The sequence below is a fragment of the Gobius niger genome (genome assembly GCF_951799975.1).
Source record: "Gobius niger genome assembly, chromosome: 1".
Lineage (NCBI taxonomy): Eukaryota > Metazoa > Chordata > Actinopteri > Gobiiformes > Gobiidae > Gobius > Gobius niger.
In genome coordinates, this window is record NC_136852.1 from 18710654 (window position 1) to 18732741 (window position 22088).

Sequence of the window (22088 nt, forward strand, 5' to 3'; positions counted from 1 at the left end):
ATGGAAACTGATCAGGCACAATGCTAGACTTTTGTATACAGATCCCAGTGTGAGCCTGAGTAGGAATGATAGCAATTCTGGTCTTTCTCAGTTGCTGTAGTTTGAAATATGACTTTTGAGTGTTGGCTGCCAGGTCAGGTGTGGTTGCTGCAAAGCTGATTTTCACAAGAATACTTTACACCTCCATGAGCTTTGTGCACATATTTCACAATTGCAAAACCTCTTGACACATCACCGGCAGCACTGGATGGAGGCAGATTCAACTCAGCAGCCCACATGCCCACTTGCATGTGCATGAGATATTAATAAAACAGGAACCCACCATGAAACAGTAACCGCAAACCTGTATGACTTAACCATATTTGAGCGATTCACAGAGTGTGGGGGAATGCAATATTGTAGAATTAGCGAATGCGGCAGCACAATGCTAAACCTGTTTTCCATAAGCACATGATAATGATTTGCAGAATATGTATTTTTTATATTGTCCCACATCTCTGAGTCTTGGAGTTTTTTTTTTTCAAATAGATGTGTTGACCAGCTCCAAAACCAAGATACATTTTGAAAGAAAGACACACAGCACTGGATCAAACGGAGGAAGGTGATTCGCTACGGTCACCTATCACACCAAACGAAAGGAAAAGAAACAGAAAAGCCAGAAGAATGTTCAATTATGTGCATCCTGACATACCAGCATCATGGCTAATGAGGGAATTAAACGTTCAGAGGGCCCACACTGGGGCTGATGCCACACAGTGTGACAACCCTAATCACAAACCTGTCAGGGCTGTTTGTAATGGAAATGCTTATTTAGCTGTCTCTTATCTGACGCGTAATTATTATTATTTTTTATCTAAAGTTAATTTCACCAAATCATTATGAAACATAGCGTACAGAGCTACCGCGGTGAAGAAGGACTGACAGACTGACAAACGACGCATCATATATTGTGTCCGTGAAACGAAGCTGTAGCATAATTAAACGCCCATAGTGTGGTCAGAGCCTATTATAAAGGACTTAAATACTGAGCACATGCAGTGACTTTACCGGCGGCTATGGGAGCTTTATCAGGTGGCCACTGTCCTTTAAGCTGCGCCATAAGTAATTAGTTCACAACCTTTTTGATTGAGGTGGCATTATCAGAAATGTGTTCTTTATTTTTCCCGCCGCTGGTTAATTAGTAAATTTGATAAATTGGCTGCGAGATTGAATTGCAGTCCAAAGCTATCAAGTTCGAAGCAAATTAAGCCTGAAAAATGAGGACATCAGAGAGCACGAGGCGGGATTGAGGAGAGAGTGTTTAAGTTGGTTCTTCTTTTTTTTTTTGAAGAAGAAGAAAATGTGGTTTTAATTCGAAATCCGACATTACACGGCGTCAACAGATTAAGGCGGCGGGAAAATCAGACGTGGTTTTGGTAAATAAAGCTTCTGTGAGGAAATGTAAATTCACTTTCAGCGTGTGCATGATCGTTCCTGCGGTTTGAAACCCCTACCGCGCCGAGTTAATAATAATTTCTGCTTTTTCATTATTCTGCGTTTTAGCTGTCAGCGATGGCCTTTCTGTAGAGCTGAGTTATTTCCTCTAGCTGATTCTAAAGCCTTTAGAGATCTCACTTCAAACCAAAAGACTGTACTTTAGTGTAAAAAATTGTGAAACCCTATTGCATTTGGGTTTGTGTTTGTTTTTTTCCTAAGGTCAAAGCAATTATTTTGTTTCAGCCTTTCATTTTTCTCACTACAGTAAAACATGCCCGACGATATGCATTTATTTACTTTTCAAATTGGCACTGCTTTTAACAATGGATGTCACGCTGGCATACTCCTCTGTATGTGGCACACAAACACTGGCACAAAAACTAAACTGGTCTGTGACTAGAATACAATATGTAGAAGCAAAATCACAGCGATTTGACACAACGTTAGAACTGACCGGCAATTACACACCAAAAACTCACCGTTTATTTCACTGCATTGCATAAACATTTGGCACAAATCTTATTATTTAGGTTGTGCATTATCTTTTGCAAACAAAATAACAAAATATAGTTCTGAAATGCTTCTAATTGTATTTCAATCTTCCCTCAAATGTTGTTTAAAATGTGCACTTTGTGTGTCATGCAGCTGATAATCTAATGCGTTAAAGCCGTACTAAGTAACTTGTTTACCTTAATAAATCCTTTCTGTAGTCTCTCTGGGGGCAATACAATTGTTAACGGGATGATTGGGGGGTCTTTCATCTCCCCTTGGTGTATCTGACCAGAAAACCACAATTGCAACTTTGCTGCCTCCGGGTCGGAGGCCTAAATACACAGTAATAGAATCATGAAGAACAAGCTGACGGGCAAAGCTAACTGTGGACTAGCGCCACTTCAGCAGTATTTACAGTCAAGTTTGAGTGAAAAAAATATCTCCATTGTGTAATTGGATGTACAATATCCCTCTCTCCCTTTGTCTTTTCTGTCAGTGTAGTATTTACTCTGACGGACAATTAATGAGTAAAAAAATGCAACATGCTACGACACCTGCAGTGGCGTTTATGGCCACTAGGGGCATGAGTGACAAAGTACTGCTTTAAGGCTGCTGCACATATGGCACTGTTCTCTCCACAGCGTCATGGGTTCAAGTCCCAGCTCTGACAATTTGCAGGACGTCGCTCCCTGCTATTCATCCACTTGAGCTGCCCTGTTGAAAAAAAAAGCCTACGGGCCAGAAAGTCCTTCAAAAGAAAATGTGAGCGGAGTCTGGATTTGAAAACTTAAATTGCTAAACTAATCACATTCGCAATACTTGTACGTGAAAAAATAAAAGTAATTACATAATTCCCTAAATCGTGCAGCCCTTGTTTGGGAAAGTGTTTGTGGCATGCTATGAATACCCTTATGTATATCTTTTTGTCTTCCTGCGCCATGCTTTGAATGTGACTCCACAAATCAAAGCTATAAAGCATGCAGCCGCCGCAGTGAATGTGACTGGAATCGATTCAAAGCCCACATTTCTATAATTTACACCGTCCACTAACACCGGCCCTGTAATCTCAGCCAGACGGACAACCTGCTCTGCGCCATTATTGCATTTTAATACAGCGCTGCCTATGCCAGTGGCCCATAGTGCTACATCCAGCACAGGGCCCCGATGCGCTGCCAGGACCACTTATAACATCCCTGCCTCACGCTCGGCTCCTCCTCTCCCGCTCTCTCCTCTCCCTATGAGCCAATGCAAATTACAGTAACAGCTTGGACGTGAGTAAAATCTCAAGTGGTGCGAGCTGGACTGGTGGTGAGGCATGTGGGCAGATGGAGGCTCAGAAGCTGCCAGGCCTCTGTAGGAGCTCCTCTCTGTGTCCAGCCGGAGACAATGAAGGAACTGTGGGTCTGCTGCCCCAAGTGCTGTGCCCATTCCCAAGTGTTGCATTAGTTAAAACGAAAGGCTTCCTGTAATGAGTGTGAAGCACACCTGGCTGGAATGTGTGTGGAAATGTTCATTCATTTGCATTGCTTAGCTGGGAGAGGTTTTTTGGGAAGCCATTATTTGAGCTAGGTTAGGGCCTGTTTACAAAACTGTATTGCTTGCCAAAAATACAATCATTGTGTTCTGGACTGGTCTCTGTTTACCCGGGACTGACATTTGTAAGCGCCAACTTTTTCAATATTTCAGAGTGTTTTGCTTCTTGAATCTTCTTTTTTTTTTAGACAGGACTGCACAGGGTGAAAGGGGGTTAAAAAGCAAAGAGAAACACTCAGCAAACTGTCAGAATTGCTATTCTAACCCATAACGCTCATGTCAGAACATTGTCTGGCATACATGTGCAGCAGCCTTACCAACTAGGCCATCGAGGCACGGGCTTCCGGTATCTACATTAAAAGAGCCATGTTAAACAGCCTGTGAGTATGTGACCGGGCAAACATTTTTTACATTGCCTACTGACGTATTGAGAGGTACGCTTTGTCCTTTTCATCGCTTTTGTATAATTTCTCTGGTTTCTTCATCATTAACATCTTATACGATGACGTTTAGTGGCCACTGGATGTGTATTCGACCTAGGGCTGGGCGTTAAAAATCTAATCGTGATCTGATCTCCATGATGATCTGCTTATTTGGTAACATCGAAACACATTCCCCCACTCACTGCTTCTACTGTCAGGATTAAACCAGAGCTAAACCAGGAGACTAGGTTTAAACTAAGTCTAAACCAGGTCTAAAATCGCACAATATCACAGACTGAATCTGGATTAATACAGGACTAAACCAAGACGTAAACCAGACTAAAGCACAGCCTGGCATCAAGGTCTAAACCAGGATCAAACTAAAAAAGACAAAACCAGGGACAGAACGAAATTAAGATTACCCTAGACTAGACCAGGTCTAAACCCAAGGTCTCAATCAGAAATAAACCCACCAACCAACTGGTCTAAACCTGTACAATATCACAGATTGAACCAGAACTGAACCAGGACTTAACCAGGATTAAACCATGAGAGAAGCATGTCAAAACTCGGACTAAAACAGGTCTAAACCAATACTAAACCTGGACAACACCAGGTCTAAACCATAGACCGTTAAAAAGAATAGACGTCTCCTGCTCACTCCTCCCCGTTTGCCACAAATACTACACTCAAGGGGGAGATCGTGGCAGGTTTACAGACTCCGCCTCCCCAGCTCTGACGAATCACGTGCCTAAAAAGGGCGTAAGGGCGGGATCTTCACTTTAGACTCGGCCTATGTTTATTTGTATCTAAAGGTTTGTAAATTCATTAATGATTTAATTAATTAGTTGACAACAGCTGAAAACATCTGGATCGTTCATAATGGTTTAATGGTATAATCTGCGATGATTGATGGCTAATGCAAATGGATATAGGAAAAATACATTGAGGCAGGCTAAGGGACACTGAAAAACCTCCCAGACTAGCCGACTTACTAACTGTCCGCATACGTTAGGATCGAACGCCACTTCTCCTTTTTATTTCTATGGTGCAACTGGAACAACAGTAGTTTAAAGTAGGAAAGAAAGAGATGTTGATGCTTTTTCAGGTGTAATGCACTGCATACAGTGGCAGTTGTTGGAATAACAGGTGAAACACATTTGTCGATGCATTTCATACGCTGATTATTACTATGTGTGTGATGTGTAAACAAACCTTTATTTTGAACATGCCTGCATAGGGCATAAAGCCAGTCTCTTACTTTGTTCCTATATGAGCATTCATTCTTTGAACCTGTGCATATATACAATATTTATATAGCATTGAGGCATAATTAATGTGAGCTTTTGTTGTGGCGCTACAGAGAATAATCACATATTTTTTCATGATGCACCCTTATGACTGAGGCAGCTTCTTTGTTCTTCCTCTTGATTTCCAACGTCAGTGCCTCGTGTCTGCTGCTGTCAGGAAACTGACGTGAGAGTTTAGCGGTAATTTGCCATGCCCTGCTGACTTTTGCATCAGTAGAGGGAATAATGAATGAACTTTGTGCACAGGAATGTTAACTTGCTACGGAGATTTGCCCACCTGACTACAGTTGAAAAATCCTCCAGATGTGTTGTTAGTTTGAGTGAAAGAGCTCCAGGCTTTCAACTCGCATGACAACTCGGATCAGATGCTGTGCGGCTTGTTGCTCAGGGAGAGACTAGAGACACTGATTGAGCTATTCTTAGTCATTGATAGGAATGAATTGTTAAAAAGCGTCTGTGCTGCGCCGTTACCAGCGAGGCGGCTTACGTAAGCGGACCGCACCTGCACATGTCGTTGGGCCTGATATTTGCAATCATGTGATGTTGCAGATAAAGAGACAAACAGATGCGCTGCGGAAGACTTCACCTCCTATATAGGTTGTTTTCAGATTCAATTCAATAGCGTGTCATCTAAAACCCAGCATGTGGAGGATTTCTGAATGTGATCATTCCAGATGGGGTGCGAGAGTCAGTCTTGCATATTGATGACGTGCACCTAAAAGAAAAGCCACAACATTTGCTGGACCAGACCATTTATGTTTGTGACATTTTGAACTCAAATCTGGTTGCTAAAAATAGGGATTTTGTCTTTCCTGAATGTTATTCATTATAATTAGAAAGAATTGAATTGTACTGGATTTAATGTGATGTTTCAGATTTTGGTCTATATTTGATCCTTCTTTCTTTGGTTCTGATTTGATCTTGATCACGGCCTTGTGGTATTTGGAAGGCCAAATATTTTATAAGGTGTGCAAAGTTTGAGAAGCTAAAATAATTTTCTCACAATAGAGTTGGAAAAAAAAAAGCTCTATTCAGTCACACAAGAAACATTCCTGTCAGTTCAGAGAAAAACCTTGATGAGATTAATTTCCCAAGTTTGTAGACACACACATAAGAGACCTATAAATTGCTGCGCTATTATAAATCCTCTGTTTGGATATTTCTTTGGAAAAATGTGTCACCGCAATCTGAATTTTCCACATCACTGTATTGAGACCGTGAACCCAACCCATACACTGTTATAGAATCACCAGAACGAGCACAAAGAAAAATCAAACAAATGAATGTAAAGTGAGTCAGCAGCAGCTTTAAGATGGGCTTGTTTAAGTGAGTCAGTCTCCTGTGTGTTTGCCAACCTTGAGAGCATTCACACTCACAAAAAAGAGATTTGACTGAGAGAGAAAGACAGAGAGCGGCGTGACTGAGCGGAGCACGATAGTCCCCTGCAGCTAAGCATCTTTTGTACCAACTCTGTACTGACACTGCTTGCGCAAACGCAGGTGTTTTTGAATTCACCATATTTTTCTCTGCTAAAGCTATAAGCAAAGGCACAAAGCCCTTGTTATTCTGGGATATAGCAGAGACAGAGTATGAGGCTCAATGAGTGTGTCTGATTATAGCGATGCAGCGAGCAAACCAGATTCTGCCTCATACAGACTGGGGTTTCTATAAAAGTAAGATGCACTACACGGAATGTATTGCAGATTGTTCGACAATAGCTCTGCAAACCATGGGTATGATGGAAATTTTAATGTTTGAGGAAATACATTGCTCAGAGGGTAACAAAGAGATGGTTTGGGCGACTACAAATTGGAAATGTACTGTATTTTACGGACTATAAGTCGCACTTTTTTTCATAGTTTGTCTGGGGGTGCAACTTATACTCAGGTGCGACTTATATATCAAAATATACAATTCCACATTTGTTATTTTCACACTGACAGTCACTAGAGGGCACTGGAGGCTTGTGTACCAGCATCTGCTACTCCAGTATCTGCTACTCCTGTACCACTGAAAATAAAAAAATAAAAAAAATAGAGCAGCTGAGAGAGTTTGGAGTAAGTGAGAAACTTGTGAGGGATTTGCGAAAAGCTCTTTAAAAAAAAAACTAACCGCGGGCTAAAAGCTACATGGCCACAGCTAGTGGAACGAGTTCGCAAATGAGAGCTTGAACAACGTGCTGCCAGGAGAGGCTTGTCAATGGTGCAGTTATGCCTCCATGCTCAGGCTGGTGCGACTTATACCATTATGTTGTTTTCTTCTTCATTATGCATTTTTTTGGCTTGTGCGACTTATACTCCGGAGCGACTTATAGTCTGGAAAATATGGTAGCAATAACCCTAAACTTTTATACATCAAACCTGCAAGAAAGCAGCCAAGAAAAAGAATACGGTAGAATAAGGTGCAAAACTCACAGATAAAATGATGCAAGACAAAATCTATGCTCGCTACCAAACTTACCTGTGCCAGCGTAAACTCAAAATCAGAGCTACACACTGTTAGCCTGACATTTCCACACAGAGTGAGACAATCTTTCACTGTTTCCACTGAAGGTCAGGCAGAGAAATGCGATGTATCTGTCCGTTTCACACCCCCATTGCACCCCAGGGAGCTTCTTTATGGCTGCTTTTTGTTACCACCAACGCCCACCAGATGTGTTGGTGGGCGTGGGTGCTAACATCACCGTGACATCATCACTGGAGGGTGCCCCAGATGTGGTCACGGCACTCTCCGCACAGCTCTATTTTCTGTTTGTTTGTTCAGGCAGATCTCAGTCAGATCAATATAGAATCGGACTCCTGTGATACATATAACGCAAGGGTCAACTGCGCTATAGTTAACTACAAAATGGCCAGTCCTGTGTTAGAAATTCTGTTAAATATGATGTCACCTGACTCTGGTATACTGCTTCTTCCAGGAACCGTAAACCCACAGCCTCAGATTTCTCTAGAAGAGCAGCAGACCACAGCGCATGGGGCAGGGGAGGGCTGTGCATATGCATGGTGCCATCTCTGGAATATTGAACACACAAGGGTAATAGCTTGACCTCCTCATCATTCTCCCCCAGACCCTGATTAAACTGGTATTCGCTACCTACTTAGAGCGCATTTGAGGTGTAGCGCGGCCATTCTCAGTGCTTTAAGATGAACTGATAGAGAAACCTGTTGAAAGACCTCTTATTAGCCTTAAAACGATTAAACTCCAGAGATATTACAGACTGAAAAAGACAGACCAAAAACAAGCACGTTTGCCCTTGAGGGTGTGAAATAATTAGCGGTGGAATCAAAACTTACATTTTACTGGCTGCAGTTTGAAAGACTGAAATTACTTGATTTATATATTCAAGGAGCCTCGTTCTGAATCAAACCAAATGCATGCGTTTAACAGTTCATTCTTCTGTCAACTGTTAATACTCCTTGTTAATACTCCTATATCAAAACATACACTGTGATCTGAATCTTTAAAACACGAATCTCTAATTTAGTCAACTGCAAGAGTGAACGTTCAGCATCAGGACCTTACAGAACGCCACGGTAGAAAATTACTATTTATGTAAAAAACAACCATCTCTCTCTCTCATAAATAGTATAACTCCAACTAACACACAACATATTCTGCAAAGTTAGAAAATGCCTCTTTTACTTTGTAAATGTGCCTCTCGAAAGCTCATAAACCGATTATAAGCTACAGCAGTCAAGCTTCCTTTAAATGTTTACGACCAAAGAGAGAGCAAAGTAACCAAAAAAACAAGCTAGCCAGCGGCAGAGTAGTGACCCAGAATAAGTGTCCTCTTTGGTCTTAAATGAGTGAGTTTGGCTGCAGACTCTGGACTTGTCATGTTGTTCTGCTTGTTTCTTGCCAACTGCTATTTCAATCTTCAGCAGGTAGGGTCACCATATACAAATGAGACTAACACGAAGAATACAGATTCACAAAGAACAATCATCTGTCTTGGGTTGCTTCTCTAATCCGGGCATCGTGTATTTATTATATCTTCAGGCCCCAAAGATGATTTTAAAAATATTCATCATCACAAATGTATATATTTTCGATTCATAAAAAAAAGACTTGATGAACAGACCCATTTTAAGTTCATATAATGGTAGAGTTAGACAAGGAAAAAAACTCACTGATCGATGGTTTACACAATACAGAAATCAGCATTTAACAAAGAGGCCTCAGCGTTGTGAGATTGAGATTGTGAAGCTACCACATATAACAGAACAAGACTGTAGATAGCGCACTCACAGAGAACTTGTTGTAAAGTAAAGAGTAACACTGCAGTGAAAATGAAATGGATTTACGATTTACAACAGAAGAGACGAGGTGGTGTTGGCTGAAGGGGACGATTGTTCTTAAGTTTCTTGTCTCAAGAATTGCATTGTGTGGATGATGCGTGTGATGATCTTTTGTCATGATTGTTGTACACTGTTTCATTGTATTTTCTTGATCTGCGAGGGACCACAGATGGAAAGTATCCAGGCTAATTCTGGCATATTTACATTTATATGTTCATTTGGATTGTCCCTTTAAAATAATGCATTTATTCTCCAGACCTCACGTGACTAAAGCAGAATTACTGTCATTGACCGGACTCTTACTGTCCTAACTTTTCTCCTTGTCACCTGTTGGTCGGCTCGTGGTGGAACAGAGGAGCGGAGTAAAACTCATAATAACGTCAGTAGATTATGGATAACATACCCAACTCGGGTGCTATGATGCCAAGCTGCGGAGAGGCCGTGACAATGGAGACAGGTAAACAGCGTTTTGAAATCACACTGGAACCTTATTTGGCAAATGTTCGTTTACAGAACCCCAAAATACCCGTTTTGTATGCTGGATTCATAGGCGCCGATTTATGTTCATTCCAGTGGGTGCCCAGTCCAAAAAGAGATAAGAACGAAAACAATACAGGGTCAGAATCTAATTCACAAACTTGTGCGTATGAGCCGGGCGCTCTCCTCATAGACCTAAACCTGCAGGGCAGTGTGCTGCTGCTGCACCTACATTAACGTAATGGACCGCCTCACACTCGCATGTTCACAGGAAAGGAAGTGACAGCTCGTGATTTACAGGTTATATCAATTGAATCATTTTGTATGTAGGCTTGTATGTTGACTTTGTGTGGACCAGGGCCTCACTTTTGGTTCTAGCAGTCTGTTCATGCCACACTGTTCTGTCCAATAAAGCCAATAAAAAAAAAAGCCATAACATCAGCCTCTAATGTGTGCATACATTTTGCCACTATTGAGTTCACTGTACGGTATACAGTACTATGTGTAAACTCAAATTTCCCCACCTGCATATCGTGTGGGAGAAAATATGCAAAGTTATGCAGGGCGAGCGTCTGTTGCGGCGGCTGCCTGTTTGCTGCATGACAAAGGGGAGGGAAGTACACTGAGGGGAACAGCAGTTGCGTTCAGACCGCAAACACAAACCGGCTAATTAGCGCGGCCCTGCCATTGCCTTTGAACCGGCTGAGGACAACCGGGAGCCATTGCATTTCTCTGTTCTCAGCAAAGGGCGCGTCTCACCCCGACCGCAGGACTGGCAGGGGCTCCGACCACCAAGGGTCAAAAAGCACGGAAAGGCAAAGTACCCCCAACCGCCGCTACCGCACCTCAGGGGAAAAGCAGTAACTTTTTCTTCCACACACTACCTTCAGCAAAACGCACCAACTGGCAGTTTGCTGGCTCAGATTCTGTACTTAAGTGTGGGGAGGTGACATTTTGAGGATGCACGCGTCTCCTTCAGGTACACTAGACAGATGTTGAGGGGATACAGCTTGCACTTCACAGTTATTCTCGGCTGGCTGCCCTCTGAAGGCGCAATGCAGATTGTTACCTCTATCCTCTTGTGTATAGAGGTAATTAATAGTTTGATGGGATACGATATACAAATGAAACAAGAAGCTGAATTTATGTAGCGCCGCTGTGTTTAGGACATGGTTTTATGGCCCATTTTACGTTCGCTAGAAACACTGACAATTCTATTACAACTCCAGATAGGCTGTTTTTGTGCTACACTGGGGAGACGTAATTTCATTCCTTGGCCTGGTTAATCACAGCATTGAAGATACTTGGCGAAGTTAAAATGGGCTTTTACATAATTAATAAGAGATAAATTTAGTGTTTTCAGTGTACTTGGGATTTGTATTTTTTTATACTCGTATTTATGGCATTGATTGAGTGACTTCGTCCAAAGATTTATTGTGGCAGTTAGAATCTAATAATCTTTCATTCTAATGGCAGATGGTTAGAGCAGAAGGAACGAACATTTTCAATGATGATGTTGGTGAAAGGTATTTGCTGCTATACTCAAAAAGTTGCATGGATTTCACAACACCTTGATTGAGTATTTAAAGTGGAGATGTCTGGCTATGTGCAGAAGTGGGAAGAGTAGGCACAATATTTCCTCAAGTAAGAGTAATGTTACACTTTAAAGAGTAATGTTGCTTCTGAATCATATACAATCATCACTAATCATATACAATTCATTCAAATGGAAGTAAAAAGTAAAGTAGAAAACAAAATTGTGACTCAAATGAATCCAAAAAGCATATGGTGATAATCACTTGTGTATCTGTCTGAGCGAAAACTCTGATTTACGTTTCTTTGCCGGAATAGGGACAGAAAAAACTTTAAAAGTACATGCCATAGAAGAGGGTCTGCAACCTTCAACATCAAAAGAGACACTTCAGCCCGTTTCAAACCAGAAGAATGTCTCTAAGAGCCGTGTTTATGCTCACAAAAAACAAAGCATACATCTTCTTTTCTTTGATAGTATGATGAGAAATAAATAAATAAAGTTAAGACAAGTTGAATGTAAAAAATATTGAAAATGTATTAAAGGGAAATATCGGGGTATACTTTTTCAGAGATCAAACGAGTTGTACCATAGGCTTTAAAGATGTGGCCCTGGAGAGAGTGGTTGCCTGACATAAAATATATAATCAAAATAGATAAAGAAGTCATTCTTAAGACAAAATACAAGAAAAATAATTCAAGGCCATAAGCGCCACTGCAGGTGTCATAGCATGTTACGCTTTTTACTCATTAATTGTCCGTGAGAGTAAATACTACGCTGACAGAAATGACAAAGGGAGAGAGGGATATTGTACATCCAGTTACACAATGGAGATACTTTTTTTTTCACTCACTTGGCTGTAAATACAGTTTAAGTGGCGCTAGCCCACAGTTTACTTTGCCCGTTCGCCTGTTAGCTTTTTCGTCGTGATTCAATTAGGGTGTTTTGGGGCCTCCAGGTCGGAGCAGGGAAAGTTGCAAGTGTGGTTTTCTGGCCAGAGACACCAGGGGGAGATGAAAGACCCCCCAATCATCCCATCAACACTTGTATTACCTCCAGAGGGACTACGAAAAGGATTTATTAAGATAAACAAGTTACTAGTACTGCTTTAAGACAAAATTAGAACTAAGTAAGTCATTCCGTGAGAGTAAAAACTACGCTGACAGAAATGACAAAGGGAGAGAGGGATATTGTACATTGTGCCACAACCCAATTACACAATGGAGATGCAGTTAGCTGCAGTTAGCTTTGCCCGTGAGCTTCTTCTTTGTGGTTCCATTAGTGTGTATTGGGGCCTTTGACCCGGAGCAGGGAAAGTTGCAAGTGTGGTTTTCTGGCCAGAGACACCAGGGGGAGATGAAAGAGACCCCAAATCATCCCATCAAACCTTGTATTACCTCCAGAGGGATTTATTAAGGTAAACAAGTTACTTAGTTATTCTTTAAATAGCTTGAACTTAAAAGCAGTTAAGCATTAACACAATAATCAAATCATTAAAATATGGTGACTCACTATGCAAATTCATCGATTTTCATGTGCAACAGTGTTTTAGTATGGGGAGGAGATATTTCTGAATAAAATACTAATATTCAAAATGTCTGCAGGCCTGGAAAAGACAGGGATGGATATGCATTTGAAGCAAAAAAAAAAAGGTTTGATAATGTATTATTTTGCTGCTTTCACGCACAGGCGACATGACTGAAAAGTTTGTAATGTTAAGGTGTAGATGAAAGTGCAATGACACGTCGTGTGTCATGTTCAGTGCACTAGATCGGCCGGTAACCAGGGAACAGTATTGGCACTCTGCAGTCACCCGTGCATATCTTCCCTGACGGAAGCTATAAAAAATGTCCCTGTCAGGATATTTACATACGGCACACAGCTCCTATACGTGTTCCAGCGCTTCAATCACTGTCAATCGCACTTTGAGGTGATACATTTTCAGGACTATGCGCTGCAGGCAAAAAATAGTAACGTATTGCACTCTGTAGTTGAAGTTAAAAGTTTGCTAATGTTCCTCTTTTTGGAGTATTTTGTAAACACATACATTCATTTTAGCCTCACTGTCTTAATCCCGGTTTGTGCTGAAATGTCTCCAGGCTTATTACGCTGATCCATCTGCTTCTGTAATAATGTAAAACACAGACAAAGGCAAAAACAAAAGGAATGTATTTGCAAATTTGACCTAGTTCTGCCTCACACCTGTATAGCTTTCACCACCGTCTCTCTAGCAAAATCCCCACCGGTGCTCCATATCTGAAATGTGCTGATGCACCACAGTTAACGTAATACTTCCAGAGTAGTTATTGCTGAGCTGAGTTTGAGGTGAAAGCTGCGGTCGCTTGCAAGCCAATAGAAAAGCGTACCTGATATCAAGCCCTGGGGTGCATTGTGGGGTTTGGCATCACCCTCCTGGTCAGCGTGTGTCAACAAAGAGCGCAAGTACAGGAGTCTTTTACCAGGGAAACACCACCTAGAAAAGAAACATATAGAGTTAGTTTGAATGTAAACTTCAACCATTTACTTCGTCAAGAGTGTTTTCCCAAAACAATTTGTAGATATCTTCTTCCGCGAGAAGCACCGTATTACCATTAACTACAGAACTGTAGCATACAAACAGTGCACTCAAAATGTACTTTTGTATGATTCAATTGGCTTCAACAACTGTTTCCGAGGCCTCAACAATTGTCAAGTATATGTCATTATGAACACAAAAGAAGAAATTGTTAAAACATCAATCCTGCTCTCTGTTCTCTGATTTCACTTTGAAATATTTTACATAAAAAAGAAAAGAAACTGTAGTGGATTTCAAGCTGCTTGGACACATTTTGTGATGTTCATTATCTATTCCTCGACAGCACTCTGGCGAAGAAAAGAAAACATAACTCAACACACAAGAGGCGCAGTCATACATTCATAATCTCATTGACTGAGCTTGCTTCCCTTTTCCACTTGGCAGCTTTGGGTGCGATATGAACGCTCATCTGATTACGAAGCCAACAGGAAGGCAACATAAACAGCGGGAGCGGCACCAGCACAGGGGAAGAGCTGGAGACACCGTGACGGTGGATGTGTGGCCTGCCATTAATATTTCACTGCATCATCGTGAGGGAGCACAGAACAAAAGTGTAAAGGGGGACGAAATGAAAAATTAATCATATTTTGACATTGCCTTGGAATTTATCTGCGCAAAAACCAAGAGAGGCGCAGCTCCCACATGTGATGAGATTATACTGGGAAAATACTGGATAGTGGATAAACATAGCTCTAATATTAAGACAAATGAGGACAAGCTTTTGCAACTTACTCAATTCAATACCAACTTTTGCACTCTCTGTCTGCCTCTTTGGATGACAAAATGTTACAGAAGCCTGGTTTTGACACCCATATAGATCTAGAGGGTAGTGTATGTTTTTGAAAACATTTTCTGACATTAATGACTGCTTATTTATTTCCGAAAATGGCCGCTGAGATTGGTAACTGTATTTCCTGGAAGGTCCCAAGTGAAGACCCTATTGGATATGTTCTTGGTGGTCGGGGGGAAACGTTCAAAATCAACACAAAATCACTTTCTTCTCGGGCCTAGTAGAAAGGACAAAATTCATCATATAATATGAAGTTTATTGTTGCCCTTGAATTCTGACCAATTTACTTTTATCTGTATCAGAACGATTTTTACAGAAGAAAACTATGGAAAAACAGCCTTAGCAGAGGACAGACGAGAAGAGTTTTATTATGCCAGAAATAATGTTTTTTGAAATAGCTATTTTAAGCTATATCTTCAGTGAATGGAGCTGCAGTGCCAAGGTCACTGGCTTTCACATTCTCACTTGTCCCTAAAATTCAAAACAAGCTACTTGACATGTCACAGCTCGGCCCACAGGCGAGAAGCACGCGACCCGGGGGAGACGAGCCCAGCGCTGGCAATTTGTCTGCAGAGGGCCTTCATGCATTAAAAACAGAGATCTTCACTTATGCTTCCTCCACTGTACCTCCATATGTATTCAGGGACAGGCGTCAGACCTGTCACCCTGATAATGAAGTATTTATGACGCAAGCTTCTGCCTTTAGATACGTCACTTGGACACTCTTCAATTTGTCCGGTGTCAGGGTTGAAGAAATTGAAGGGGAGAAACAAGTTAAGAGAGCAGGTACTTCAATTTCCTGTCTCCCATGTCCTGAATATTAACATTTACGCTTGTGCCTTTTTAAGAGCGAGACGTGAGATGTGTGACTGCGATGAGACACTATAAGGGCTGCGGCAGAGATGATATAATGAGAGTCAAGAACATCTCGTAACTGAACACAATTATTAATATTCAACACCCACCGACCAAATCAAAACTCATCAAATCTCAATTTAGTTTTCTCTTTCCATCCCTTTCCTCCGATGGCCAGAGAGCTCTTCGCAAAGCTGTGATCCAACACTTGGTGATTCATCTGCTTAAGTCGATATAGCAAAGTAATTATATGGTTTAAAAAGGACATTATGTCATACATCGCTCCTGCTTCAGGATACAGTAGATACATGTGATATGTGCACAAACAACAGATTTTGTTTCTTGTTCAACCTCTTTACCCCCAACTTAACAGAGCACATTTTCTCGAGTTCGGCCTTACCCAAATCTAAAAGTTTCTTGGCCAGTGTAATGGCTCATTTGATAGCTGCAGAACTAATCGTAACATTTTTGTTGCGTTGTCGCTGTTGCTTTTGTTGCTTTTTCATTGCATTTTTGTGTCTTTTGTTTGCGTTTTTGGTCACTTTTTTTCCCATCACTCTTTAGTTGTGTTTTTGTTATTGTTGCTTTTCCGTTATTGTTGCTTTTTCGGCACATTCTTGCTGCTTTTTTGCAGCTTTTTTGGACACTTTTTGGTTGCGTTTTTCACCCTGGTTTTTGTTGCTTTTAGATTTGGGTAAAGCCGAACTTGAGAAAATGTGCTAGGTTCAGGTGGGGGTTAAGAGTTTGAGGGTCTGTGCTGCAGAATACTCTATAGTTCTCAACCAGTGCAATATAACTCTATCCTCAAGTCTTAAACGATCAGTTACACTGCATTTCACCCAATAAATAGCATAAAATACAATTACAATGCGATTTAATTGGTAAAACATATGTGTCTTTACTGTAAAAGGCCTCCCCTCTGCTTTAACTACAGGTTTGCTGCTTTATTTGGATAACCCACAACAGAAATACGTTTGTCAGAACATGGAGCATAATTAGTAATACATGTTCTTAAAAAAATGTTTAAGTTTTGCGATCATTTTAATATACCCTGCGATGTGTGTGTTTGATGAAACCACAAACTTACCAGAGAGCACAAGGGCCTGCTTCAAGAGGGGCAAGTGTAATCGCAGGCCAGGGGGGGCGAGTTGGGGGAGTTATGCATGAGGAGTTACGTGAGCACAGCATGCATCACCTGGCTCTCGTGCGCTTCCATTATAAAAACATTACATTTGGAGGAGTGTTAAAGGGTTAAAGCACGTCTGAGTCACATGGAAGTAGACAAAAAGACACCTTACAATGTAGCTTTAGAAAACTGGCGAACAACACATGAAGGTCAACGTTCAATAGGAGAATAAAGTCTCTCTCTTCCCCACAATAGTCCCGCGAGTTATATTCCAGTTAAAGTTTGCTGGACCGGCATCACATCATTACCTGGCCCAGCTTGATAAGTCCAGAGTTGGCTCGGGACAAGACAGTCTCACTTAATCTCCAACACTCGTCTCTTTCTCTGTATCAAGAAGTCCATTTCGCTCCGGCTGCCCAAGGATCTCTCCTCTCTATTCCCTTTCCCTTCGCTATCTCCGGGCTCTTTACTCACAGTGAAAGGATGTAGGAAAAATCTCAGCACCGTGGCGTTCCTATGGCCAAAGGACATGCTCTGTCAAGTCATTATCCATCACAGTGATTCCTCACTTTCCGACTGAGACAAGAGCGGTGGTAGAGCAGCCCCTGTTTGCTGGGACTGCTATAGTATTGTATGAAAACAAAGATGGACAATGCCCCCGTTTCTCACCTCAGTACATTTACTGTTCTGCGCAGAAGTCTTGTGCAAACTATACAAGTCTAACAAGACACAGCTCTCGCTAAAGTGAATGATCTGGATTCAAACTCCCAGTAATATCTTCCACTGGTGAAAGAGGTTAACTTGCGCATTTCGAAAGGGCATAAAGTTCCTGTTACAAACCTCGAATCATTTTGTGTCTGGCCATAGCAAATTAAATAATATTTATTTCATGAAGAGCTTTTTTTTGTTAGTTGGCAGTATTTTCACACCCTGTGAAAAACTTGCACAGAATCGTATATTCAGCCTGTCGAGCCAGACCGAGGTGCGCATGATGTATGTGGCTTATAAATTGTCCATTTCAGCGCAGAAAATGATAGTATTTCTTCATTGCCCCAAGCATGCAGAAATGTGGCTAACACTCTGGGCCAATATAGATTAGAACAGTGGAGAAGGGGGATGAAAGCATGCACGCCTCATTAAAATAAAAAGAGCAGAGGGGATTTGTTATGAAGGTTCTTGGAAAACTTCACAGACATGGTATAACAGAATATTGTGCGTGTGACCATATGCCTTATTAACAGCCTCATAAACTCTCATTGCTTCAAACCAGAAAAAAACAATGGCTGGTTGCTCTGCTTTGTGACCGCGACGCTAGGGTCCGACATTGCCCGTCATTGCTGTAGTACCTCCATATATGGGCGGCAAAGCAAGCTAGTTTTCCATTAGAAATTACTGCACTTTACACACATTCTAAGCAACTGTAAAGCCTGGTTTCTAATTAAAAAAAAAAATTCTACAGCTAGATGTTGCTCCTGTGATAACGTAGCCTGGCATCCAGACTAATCTCCGATGTTTATTAATTAATAAACAGGAGACTAGTCTGGCGACCCTGTCGTAGAAAAGCTACTGCTTGAGGCGGGACTAATGTGGGACAACTGAAGCGCATAGCAGCCAATGAGAACATAGCGGATGTGATGACAGAAACAGCGAAAAGAAAGTTGTAGTCATTCGGATATTAACAATGGCGCTCCCTGCCACACGGAGTTCAGTAAATGACTTCTGTTGTTTATGTCAGAAAAACTTAAGAATACAAGCATACTGGAGCATTACGTTGCTTGTGTTGAAAAACTACAAAACAAAGGCGCAAACAACGTGACGCCCGTTCAGGGAGCTGCTCTGATTGGTCGGTAGGCTCCATATCACTGCGTCACTTCCTTTGAAAGCGCGCAATGGAGTGTTGCCAGACCCTCTTCTGTAAAGAAGCGGAGTCTGGTTGGCGAGACTAGTGATAACGCTGGGTTAGTTACAATTAAAGAAGTCAGGCTGATTTTCGTAAGGCATTTTAGAAATCTCGTATGCTAATGAGAGCCAGACTTTGATTGACAGGCCGTTAGCATCAGAGCTAAAGGCGCGGCTACGACCGAACTACGCGCCCTCTGAGGAACGAGTCTACGTGACGATCCCGCCCTTTTGCCCTTTTTTGGAACTTGCTTGGTCAGAGCAGGGTAGGAGGAGTCTGTAAATCCACCATCACTTCCCTTTCGAATGTGGTCATTATAGTAAACGGGGAGGCAATATTTCTCTGTCTACTATCACATTTTTGGGCCCTTTGCAAACTCTCTCAAATGCTATTTTTTTAGGCTCCATTTCCTCACACAAACTTAAGTTACAAACCTGTGCAATGTTGCGTGCTGTCAGAGGTGGTTTGTTGTAGCTCGTGAAAATAGATTAGTTCTCTGCAATGTCAATGTAAACTAATAAATTAAATCCACTTCTGACACTCAAAACTAGTGCCCAACCCTCCAAGCCTTTTATTACAATCTTGCATCCATAGGGAAAAATGGAATAAACCAAATCAAGCCTCAAAACTGCACTCATGTATGGATTTTAATGAAAGCACACATGGCGAGGAGGCAGTCATCCTGCGTCCTGCCCTCCTCAGATATCGACAAAGGGATGGCAGTTCCTGAATGTACGAGCGAGTAACCAAGGAGTCGCAGTTAACGGGGCTGGATCCCACCGTGAGGTCGATACTTTCTTCCTGTTGTTACACGGGCGCTATCTTGATGCACGTCAGACCTATAACTCCAAAAATAAAATTAATGCTCTGTATTTTACTGTTTACGATTCTCATTTGCAAGATGCATAACCCTCTGGTGTTGTTGATTTGTTTTGAGCCAGGAGGATTCAACATTCATCATGATCAAATAGCTGATATACGGCCACATATAACAGGCTCGGTCTTTATTTTTCATTTTTATTGACCTCTTCATTCTAAAAAATAAGCACATTGTGAATAAGTGAGCAAATGGAAGACTTTAGTGTTAGCTCTCAGTCAACCAGCAGTTTTTTATGGTTTTTGCCTTGGCAGAAGTGAGGCTTTCCAAGTATGACACAAATTTACTTTTGTTGTCACCCCACTGATGAATGTCTTCTTGAGCTTTCAGGTTATTTTTCAATTTCTCCGCCAGGGTAAAGGGCTTCTAAAGACAATATTTTTTTTCACGGAGATTGCACCAATTACCAACAACAGTGATCACTGTGGCTGGGACAAAGGCAGGCTATAAAGCAGCTGCAGCTTATTAAAGGACACTCTCAATGTCACCATGACTCAGCTCTGGACCAAGAACTACTCTGCCTGTGTGAAGTGTGGCCTGCTCACAGTCCACTGTGCCTGCAAGCTCATCTCCTGCAAATCCACCAAACTGAATCCCAGAAGGCATTCTTCTCCCTCCAACTTTTCTTATGTCCCATGTGTCAGTACTTTGATTAATGGTTTGATTTAAACTCAGAATTGTATATGATGAACTATCAATCACACTCTGCGTGTGCTCCAGCTACTACAGCATCTGTGTTCTCGGGTCAGAGCCTAATTACGTCAAAGTAATCGAGGTGCATGAATAGCAATGCCCCGAAACGCTGTACATATCGACTATCTGCCACTAAATGCAAAGCTAATGTGTTTAAATACATTAGAGATATCCTGTTTATTCACCACTTGCAATATCGCCAGCGTCAACTGAGGACAGGGCCGTCAGAGCGAAGTGATTATGAGGCAGAGTGGACTTGTTTTCGTTTTCTTTTTTTTTTTTTTTTCGTCTGATCCATTACCGCTAATCTAGCACGGCATCACACCTCCCATCCCACTCGCCTGCATTACCTGAAAATGAAGGAAAAAGCACTTAAAGGAAAATTGCTTGTAGGAGCAGTCTGTTTAAATAATTAGCGTTTTATTAGCTTCCACAAACCTTTGGCATTAGAGGTCACAACGAGATGAATGTCTGCGCGTTCCCTCGGCCAATCAATACTCATGAATTTGTGCCAGCGGCCATGGTTACCAAGCAAAGAGGTGCGACCAGAGAGAGAGACTTAGGTCACAAAAGACTCACCTCCATTATAGTTATCGGGCTTATGGCGCTATTACTACAAACGCTATTGTCTTAATAGTTAGCATAAAGATAGACCCGACAAGTCATACTGTATCTCTGGGGACTATGCTTTATACTTAATGGCCACTTGAGGTTGGAGTTTGTATCGCATTGTATGATTTTTCTAAAAGGGATTTTGTAACGACTGGGGGGGGGGTGTCTAAATTACACGATTGAATATAGCATGATTATACACATAACGAATAATAATACACACTACCCGAGTGTTTCAAACAGCTGACGCCACACTGCTGCATTATGTTTCATACTGTGTCTCCCTCCCTGCTTTATTTCTCTTTTCGGAGAAAAAAAAAAAAGACTCCAGATCTGTAAACACTGTCACTGTTTGCCATTGTGTGTCTCCGGATTGGTCAACAGTGGCATGTGATTGCTGTCTGCTTTGGTAGCCCGCTCCCAGCACGGCGCTATGTACAAGTGTTCCTGAGCTTGTTTAGACTGTTGTTGTCGCAAATGAAATTAAAAAGAGAGGAAGAAGTTGGATGTATTTCCATCGTGATAGGGGAAAAGAGAACATCGATGGAGAAGTAGTTTTAGCCTGATAGTCGTGAGTTTACTTTTAAAGTTCGTCTGCGGTTGAGGTCAGACTGAAAAAAGTGCCTCTTGTGGCTTTTCTGTGTGGTCTGTGCTCAGCTCGAGCTATAGATACAGATGGCATCTCTGGAGTCGCCCATACATGGTCATGTTAGAAGTAGTTGAGGGAGAAAACAAACTGAGTAGAAAAATCTAAACATTCAATATTTGCTCCAAAATGACTTTAACAAATGCTGAATTATGAATATAGTTTTCTACCCAATAAAGATACAAAGACATGTATAGGAGCAAAGTGGTTCTACAGCCCAGAATTACATAAATAACAGAGAATGCTACATGCTAATGCTGGCTATGACGATAGCTATCATATAATAAAGGCTAGATGTCTCGTACGCGCTGCTGGCCAGTGGAGGGCGATGTCCGCACACGGCGGCCATCGTGCTCACTCGTAACATTGTGTTTTATGGTGCATGTACTTTTTAAATAACCATAACTTGCTAAATTTTCTACAGATTTTCAAATGATTTGGTTTGTTATACACGTCAGAGATGTAGTTATGACAC

The 22088-nt window shown here is 41.6% G+C and overlaps 1 protein-coding gene across 5 annotated transcripts in view; it reads right to left on the bottom strand.

Annotated features, from left to right (window-relative positions):
* The window catches only part of lrfn1 (leucine rich repeat and fibronectin type III domain containing 1), a 138058-nt gene that overhangs the window by 22385 nt on the left and 93585 nt on the right, over positions 1–22088 (bottom strand). For all 5 annotated transcript variants that reach the window (XM_079557021.1, XM_079557019.1, XM_079557020.1 and 2 more), the window contains one exon: positions 13906–14012. The gene's annotated coding sequence lies outside the window, so the exon portion shown is untranslated. The remainder of the gene's footprint in view (positions 1–13905; positions 14013–22088) is intronic.